Genomic DNA, 9,501 nt, shown 5'->3' with positions numbered 1-9,501 from the left:
TCGGCCTTCTCTACTGTGGCCTCTGACAGTCTACGAATTTGCCATTACAAAGATTTTTCAAAAGTTGGAAAGGACAATCAGCCAATACTTGAGAAAACGGCTTGGACTCCCATGTTGCATCAGTAACATTGCACTCTATGGACCATGTTTTCATTAACTATTACGAGTCTAGTGAAGGGAAATAAGTGTACCGAAGCAAGATCAGTAATGATACTATCTAAATCTGGGGACATAGCAACAAGTGCAGTGAAACCAAATGTGTCAAACTCCTGATGAAGCTGTAGAGTGCTAAAATTGCTGTCATATATAGGGATATTGTAGTTATACAGCTGGCTGCGGAACTGAAGTAAAAGCACCTGTCTCTGAGTTGTACCATCTAAAAAAAGATGGTTTCTTAAAGGTTCTTTACATGTAGTAACGGTTATATTTAGAACCATAGCATCCTGAAGAACCCTTTTATGCTGAAATGGTTCTTTGTGTTAGAGTTGAAGGTTCTTTATTCCCGCCCTTTTGTTTTTCAAATCTGTAACTGTGAAAGCACCTCATTACTGATTTTCTGGAGTTCAGTGATACAACTACACAGACTGTCAACACACTATCAACAGGTAAATGATTTCATTCTTAAATTTAAATACAAATTTAAGTTTAAAATTTTAACCGGTTTCCAAACAAACATGTTCTTTTCACTTTTTAGTTGTTTGGTCATGTAAGTGTGAGCAGCTCTTTTAAGCTGAGGATACTTCTCTACTCTTCTCCACTAAAATATTGAATTTATAATCCATACTGTTAGAATTGTTTTTTTTTTTAATTATTACTTGGTTTTATAAAGCTATCCCATGACTTTATGTCACTTTTTTTCTTTTAAGTTTGTGAAGGGCTCACATACTGTCCATTTTTTGCTATTTTTGGCCTTTGCGAACATAATTGTTTTTACATAAACAAATGGACACACTGTAATTCTAAACTCATTTGTGTATTTCAGATGCAACACATCCCACAACCTCATCATCTGCAGATAAACTGTCACTGAGTCACACCGTAATGATGGACTTAAAAGCATATGAAGATATTTCACTGGAACTTGGTCTTCATCACATCTATTTTTTGTTTTTATTTTGTTTTACTTCTTTGTGTATTTATTCATGTTCATTGTCAATTGTAAGTTTTTAATGTATTCAGCTAATAACTGTTGTTAAAGGGTTACTCCACCCCAAAATGAAAATTTTGTCATTAATCACTTACCCCCATGTCGTTCCAAACCCGTAAAAGCTTCATTCGTCCTAGGAACACAATTTAAGATATTTTGGATGAAAACCGGGAGGCTTGTGACTGTCCCATTGACTGCCAAGTAAATAACACTGTCAAGGCACAGAAAAGTATAAAAAACATCGCCAAATAGTCCATCCGCTATTCTCTGTCATCAATAATGCATGGATATGTATTGTATGTTTATTTACGGAAACAGCGTATCCATGCGTTACTGATGACGGAGAATAGCGGATGGACTATTTTGGCAATGTTTTTTTATACTTTTCTGTGCCTTGGCAGTGTAATTTAGTTGGCAGTCAATGGGACAGTAACAAACCTCCTTTTATGTGTTTGGAACGACACGGGGGTAAGTGATTAAAGACAAAAAATTTATTTTGAGGTGGAGTATCCCTTTAAGAGCACTGACATTTTTGCTACAATATTACATGTCAATAAAAAAGTATCCGATCCACACAACATTGTTCTTGTTGTTGTTTTAATGTAAAACCCTAATAGGCTACACTTATATATATATATATATATATATATATATATAAAAGGCTCAATACTGCTTTTCTGAAGCTCAGCCATTCAGCTACACAGACTGTCAACACATTCAACAGGTAAATAATTTCTTTCTTAAAATGTCAATAATTTAACTTTCAAATTGTAACTGGTTTCCTACCAATGTCTTTTTGTCTCTTTTTAGTTTAACGGAATATGTAAGTGTGACCAGCCCTGCTCAGTTAAAGATACTTATCTCCTCTTCAACACCAAGTAAGTAACAAAGATAGAATTTATGTGAGATGATGATTATTATTACCATTATTATTACTTGGGTTTATGCATAAACATACCCAGTCACAGCTATACCATGACTTTATATCACTTTTTCCTTTTAACATACTACTTTTGACCTTCATAAACAATTGTTTTAAACAAATGGAAGGAGACACATTGTAACTGTAAACTCAATTGTGCATTTCAGATGCTGTCACATCCTACAACCTCGTCATCTGCAGAGAGAAACTGCCACTCAATCACACCAAAATATGCATAATGATGGACTTTCAGGCATCATAGAGGATTATGAAAATACAGTATTTCACTGGAACTTGGTCTTCATCACACTATTTTCTGTTTCTATTTTGTTTTACTTTAAGTATTCATTTATGTTCAATGTCAATTGTCATTTATTAATGTATTCTGCTAATAACTGTTGTTAGAGCACTGTCATTTTTGTTACAATTTCGCATGTCATTAAGAATAAATAAATAAATAAAAGTACCTAATTGACATGCTATTGTTGTTGTTTTATTATGTAAAAACCCTAATAGAGGCTACAAGATAATATAAGACCAGGCAGATAGAGTGGTAAAAAACTATATTAATAAATCATATACAAATAATATTAATAATACTATTAAAGATATAAATATACTAATGTACTAATATTAATGAAAATAAACTATCATTAAAAAGACCATTAAGGACCTATATAGCATTTTCAAAGCATGGTTCTTTATGGAACCCTAAAGGGTTCTGCTATCATTACAAGCTGAAGAACCCTTTTCTGGTACTGTTTAGAACCATTTTTCTTAAGAGTGTATTATTAAAGAAATCCACGATGTACTCTCCTCGCCCAAGAACCCTAACCAGTGGATGGGACAAGATCCATCATGCCATGCTGTGTAAAACTCCAGCTATTAGCTATTACCTGGAAAACGTTTTACTTCGGCTGTTAGCCTCTACACTGGAAGAAAGTAATACTACCATTAATACCCTTACCCTGTCAGTCAAAAGCACACTGTGGCATTTAAATCAGCTATAGGCAAAGCATGAATAGATCAACTAGAATAAGAGAAACAATCTTGTTGCATGCTGTTCAAGATTGAGAATTGCAGGCTGATCTTGGAAAATTGTTTCTACCAATCTCAGAACAGATTTTATACTCGCACAGGCTGTAGTATATTGTGGAGCTAACGGTGCCTTAGGAAGATGCAGTTGAGGAAGCATCAAGTACACAGACACTGCAGAGAGGGAAAGAAAAAAGGGTTCGAAAAAAACACGTCTTTCTGATCGAAATAGGTTGCAGAGGGTTCATAGCTATTGTATGTCCACCAGCAAGCCAATGAAACAAATCAGTCAGTGGAAATAATCTACAGCAGGCTATCAGATGCCTTACTGAAACTACTGAGAGAAGTACTGGCTATGGTTGAAAAGAAAAGGACTATACTTGGGGGCCTCATATTGAAAGAGGTTATAAACAGACGAGGGTGACCTGTGACTGCAAAGTTCGCTGTTGAGTCCGCTGGAGATGTTGTTGCCATATCATCGAAACAGAGCAAAGAGGGTCCCCACCTGATTACCCCAATGATGTAAGTAACCTCCAATGTCCCCCTTCTCTTTATTCCAACAGTTTATTGCAACATTAGTCCTGTCCCCAAGCAGTAGGCCTACTGGACATTCAACAATTCTCTTTCATACAGCCGTGTTTCTTAAACGCATAAATTGAAAGATTTCATTTTGTGTGCCATATGGACGCGCAGAAATACGTCTTTTCCATCGTTCAACACATGATGGCGCCATATTCCTGCTACAAGCACAAGCAGGAACTATCATTGAAGAGAGAAGATAAATGTAGGTTCTGCCTGTTACACATACATCTCAGAAAAAAAAGTTACATAGTTAATCTAAGGTAAACTGCATTTGTTTATGTGATAGGCTATATGTAGGGTAATTGCCTGTAACTCATATTTGATGTAACATTATTCTACCCGTTAAACGGATATGAGACTGCTGTTATTTAATTCTCTTTGCACATCGCTATATAAAGTAGGCCTAGTAGTCCATCGGGTAACTACTTTTCAGCGCCTGATCTGAATCAGGAAAAAAGAGAGACATTTGCAAGTGTCATGTAAATTTTGTGCAAATTAAACCCGCCCTGCGTGAAACAGCAAGTCCTTCCTTGTCATCTTATTTGTAATGATTCAGCGACTGAATGACTCAAAACTTGTAGCCTACCGCTTACGACCACAGATGATCCGCATAAAATATCTACATATATCATATCTTAGATCGCAAAAGTAGCTAAAAAGAAATTTGCATCTAAAGCCTTGGAGGCCCAAACCACACTTCGGCAGGACCTCTCACTCCGCCCCTCGGTCAACATTAGATCTGCTCTAAAGTGCGGCAGGTGCGTGGAGAGATCAGCACCTTTACAGCTGCGGGAAGAGGAGAGGGGGCATGATTTTTGTCGACTATAAAAACCCGTCACTGGCCAGGCTGATTCATTGGATCTGCAGGTACGGAAACGAGCATGTCGACTGAGTGAGGCCTTCCACCAGAACAACTTGGATGTGAAACTACAGAGGTGAGCAAGACAGGTAAAACAAAAATAAGCTTTAATGCTATCCAAAGTGTTTTTCTTTTATTTTATTTTCTTTCTTCCTTACATAGACAGAATGGGGTAAAATGCAGATTTTTATTTTTTTACTGTTACTAAACGAATGCTGTTTGTGTTTTGCAGAATATACTTTTCTAATTAATTTGAAATCTGAATTTGGTATATACACACTACAATATCAACACCTATTATTATATTGTTACTATGTTCTTTTTTTTCTTTTCTCTTTTTCTTCTTTAGAATAAAGGGCAATGTGTGTATATAAAAAAATTAGCCTTTTAGTTATATTTAGTGAAGTAAAATTACATCCTGCAATGAAAAATCCATTGCGCTTTTTAACCAGTCTGAATGTAAAATGTAATTACCAAAACTCTAAAAACTATTCAACTTGAGTAGAAATTGTGTCAGGAAGGCTAAATAGATGGAAAAACATTGTTGTAATGAAATATGAGTATTAAATCTAAAATAAATGTACATTAATACTAGAATATACTATTTAATATTTCTTTACTGTTTTACTTATTTGCAGGTTATGGGCAGGGAACACGCCTGAAAAATGAGATCAAAGAAAAGCTACGGATTCCCATTTTTGACACTATTTTCTACAGTAATTTTGGAGTTTATCACCAATGCACCCCCAGAGCCTCAATGGATAAACTGCACTTGCTTTACGTTGAGCCACACGCACAATACATGTGGATTCAGTTTTGTTCGTTCGGCTCGCGTTAAGCAAGTGCAGAACTTCCTCGGTACCAAACTTCAGTGACATTTTTGGATTGAAAGCAAGAGCAACTGCTATAATGGAAAATAAATGGAAAATAAGAATCCAAACCACACACAGGCGATGTGAGAGATTCGCTAACAAATGAATGAGCTGCAACTTATCTGTCTTCTGCAATGGTCATGATTTACAATGTCACCTGTTATCCAACATGTTTGTTGAGAGATGCACTTCCTCTCTCCTGTGCTGTTTATAAATGAGGGTGAAGTTCTCATGCTGCAGTGATGTAACGGCAAAATAAAGTTCTTAACTCCTCAGTGTTTGTATGTTGAGTTATCACACGTACGCTAGCCTGGTAACTGTGGAGGCATATGGTTACTATGGAAAGTCAATGGAGAGTTTGCTGTGCAGAAGGGGTAATGGGTAATCTGCTCTAATAGGTAACAGGTAAAACATTAACTAGAGGAGCATGGACTCTCTCTTCCCTCTCCATCAGCCTGACCATCTGCTCCTGGCTGTTTCACACAGGCTCCCATTGAGTCACCCTGGACTCCATATCTCTCAAGTCAAATTCATTCAAATAAATTACCATTACTACCCCAACTCTTCTGGATACCACACACATAAAGCCATTCGACATCTGTGGCTGTTATTAGGTTGGCAGTGCACCTTTTATAGCACAACTCTGCTGTGTTTACAGTACAAATGCATTATCTTAATTGTTAGAGTGTGAGGCACATTGTTTTCTTTCGCATCTGTTGCTTCTATTAAGCCACAAAGCTCCCAGACTATACAAGCATAGTAATAAGACAAAAGCAGTTTAGCTGAAAGCGAAACATTGTTGTTTATAGCAGATGTGAAATCAGAGGGCTGTTATTAGATCAGAATTTCATGTTCTGCTCTGATGATGCTGAAGGTTACTGCAACTAAAGAAGCTCCAGGGGCCATGTGTTTCAGCCAAAGACCATTACAATACCACTAATGAAATATGCAAGTGCCTTTAGGCTGCCTCACAGCCTGTGATTGGACATACAAGTATCTTCAATATCACCAATTAGACTGAGAATATTGAGGTCAACATTCAATATGCCCAAAGCAATTAGAAGGATCTTTTGTTTGGAGGGTTTACTGACTGATCTGGCAAACAAACATAAACACACCTGCATAGAACACATGGACATGCACACATACAAGCCCTATACAGAGTCTCAAAAACATATTTGTGGACATTTAAGCTACATTTTTAAAATGCATGATTTATATTGCATGAATATCAGAGCACTTAATATTGTGCATATGTGTGTGTTAAAAGTCTTTTATCCCAGGCATTTATTTGATCACAAATACAATGAGAACAGAAATATTGCTATAATGTTTTGTGAATTATTTCACAATAACTTATTTCTGTGATGGTGAATCCACAGCCATTATTACTGTCTTCAGTGTCACATGATCCATCAGAAATCATTTTTAATATGCTGTGTTCAAAAAAATGGTGTTCATAAAAATAATTTTTATGCAAACTGTGATACATTTCCCACCTTTGGATTCTGTGATGAATCTAAAGTTCAAAACAGCATTTCAAATTCCAAAACCGCAATCTTTTGTAACATTCTAAATGTCTTTGAATGTCACAGCCTAAAAGTAGTGTTTTTTTTTTTCATCAAAAAGTGCATTTTATATATGAGTATACTGTGACTAACAAAACATGCATGTGACAGAAACACACACAACTGCAAAAAAACACACTAACTACACACACATTCAAACAAAGACCCTGAGTGAGAGTCACAGCATATTTGTTGGTGATGCAGATGTCTGAGTTTGAACTGTCAGGGCCTGTTTTTCACACACAGAGCAGGATTAGTTTCCATGGTACTAGTGAACATGTGGCAGGTGGTTTTGGCCCTCAGCTTTGTACTACAAGCAGAAAAAGGCACCAGTTTTGTCACCGTCTATGAGGAAATCCCAAAACAACAGCCATAAAACAGAAACAACATTTTGGAGAAGGAAGCATTTGCTATACATCTGTATATATACTGAAAAATAAAAATTTAATTTGTTTTTAAAAAATGTTTAAATGTAATTTTGTATATATAAAGTTATTTTTAATTTATATATATATATATATATATATAGTTTTTCTTTCTGTTCCATTTTTTCCATTCCAGTAAACATATCCATACTGCAACTTCTTTGTCTGTTGCATTTACATAAAAGATAGAATCTTTTTAAATGAATGCAAATTAGAAATTTGGCAGTGAAATTGGTGTAACTGTTGTGCTGCGTGTCTGTATGGTGGATATTATATTCAAGGTGTGTGTAAACTTCACTGAATATAGTTCCAAGGACAGGTGACTAGTTAACAGCCCTGGAGATGTGCGTCATCCAGACAGCTCTTGTTTTCCAGAGCCTACCTGACAACATGAGGATGCTAATGCCATCTCATAGAGACGCAGAAAGAACAGGGGACGAAGAGTGTTACCATGGAACAGATGGATTTATGAAAGAGACACACACACGCACACAGCGCTTGCATACTAACTGACCCTGTCGTTCACACACGGAATGAGATACACACTAATAAACATTCATCACACACACACACACACACACACACACACACACAGGTATAGGGTGTAGCACGCAGACAGCAGGAGCGGGGGCAGATGTGTAAACACTACCTGTTTGTTCTGTGTAATGGCTGAATGACTGGGGAAGTGAGAAGCAGGTGATGGTCCTGGAACACTGAGCTTCATATAGTACATTCAGACTACATGTGTCAGCCCGGGATTCTCTCCAAGAGTTGGTGGAGTGAATGATTTTTATGGTAATAAGAGAGTGTTTATGTATACTATTTATTATTCCAAAAGTTTTTGAAAGAAGTCACTCATATGTTCACCAATGCTGCATTTATTTGATAGAAATCATGTAAAAACAGTAATACTGTGAAATACTATTACATTTTAAAGTAACTTATTTTCTATTTGAATATATTTTAAAATGTAATTTATTCTTGTGATGGTTTCCACAACAATTATTAAGCCGCAAAACCGTTTTTAACATTGATAATTCTTGAGCACCAACTTATTGCTTTGCCTTTAGAGGAATAAATTATATTTTTAAATATATTGAAATGGAAAACAGTTATTTTAAACTATTTCCTCTGCTTTTATTTATTAAATAAATACAGTTTTTTTATGAGCATAAGGGAATTCTTTCAATAACAGAATTAAAAAATCTTAATTATTCTAACTGTTGACCAGTAGCTATACTACTACTAATTTTGGCAAATTTTACCCCACATTTTAAACACTAACTATCTTGTCTTAATCTGGTTCATAAATACCTGGCTGACTCACTGTGCTACTTTGAATGGTTATCTCTGTGTGAGAGAGTAGGCTGGCCTGGCCATGTAAATGGACTAATTTTACTGTGAAATGAATGCTGTAGTGATGCAAGGAAAGATGTGATTAGCCTGTGGCCTTGACTAAGCTTGCCAACTCCTCTGTCTCACACCCACAGAAGCATAGAAACACTTCTTAAGTATTTCTATAAATATATAATCCATGAACAAACATCCGTTTGACTTTTTGATCATCACAATGTATTAAAAATCAGTATAAATTTATACATACAATTCTAAGAGCAAATGTAGGCACATACACTGTCCCAATCTGCACAATGTTTGTTGGACCAATATTAAAACTGTCTTGCATTTTTGGTGGTTGTAGAAAGCTTGTTTAGAAGAGAACCTAATTTATGCCTGTTCTGTCATTTAACATCCATTTACATGATTAAAAACTATTAACTAAAAACTAGCCATGAAATTTTACTTTTTTGCATGATTTTTTGATAATAATAAATTGGAGTTTCTTTTGGTTCTGTGTTTTTTTTTTTTTTTTTACAAAATGGCTCTCTCCTTTGTCTCATAGCTGCATTTTATGTAGCCTAAACACAGTTAAATCATTTGGTAGAATTACAGCTTATTTGGAAATGATACACAACTAAACATAATATACTACTAACATGAGAAAATAATGGTTTTTATTCTTCACACATTACATGTCTCGTATTTGTGACCCTGGACCACAAAATCAGTCTTAAGTGTCAATTTTTCAAAATT

General features: G+C 35.6%; 1 long non-coding RNA gene across 1 annotated transcript; it reads left to right on the top strand.

The window, feature by feature from the left end:
• The first annotated feature begins 4,252 nt into the window (after nucleotides 1–4,252).
• On the top strand, nucleotides 4,253–5,692 carry LOC131542916 (uncharacterized). The gene is made up of 2 exons (XR_009271825.1): nucleotides 4,253–4,634; nucleotides 5,184–5,692. It is a non-coding gene; the product is annotated as an uncharacterized LOC131542916 (long non-coding RNA).
• Nucleotides 5,693–9,501: the final 3,809 nt, after the last annotated feature.

This window comes from Onychostoma macrolepis, chromosome 06 (genome assembly GCF_012432095.1).
Source record: "Onychostoma macrolepis isolate SWU-2019 chromosome 06, ASM1243209v1, whole genome shotgun sequence".
Classification (NCBI taxonomy): Eukaryota; Metazoa; Chordata; class Actinopteri; order Cypriniformes; family Cyprinidae; genus Onychostoma; species Onychostoma macrolepis.
The sequence above is the reverse complement of the archived record's forward strand: the minus strand, read 5'-3'. Positions and strand labels throughout refer to the sequence as shown.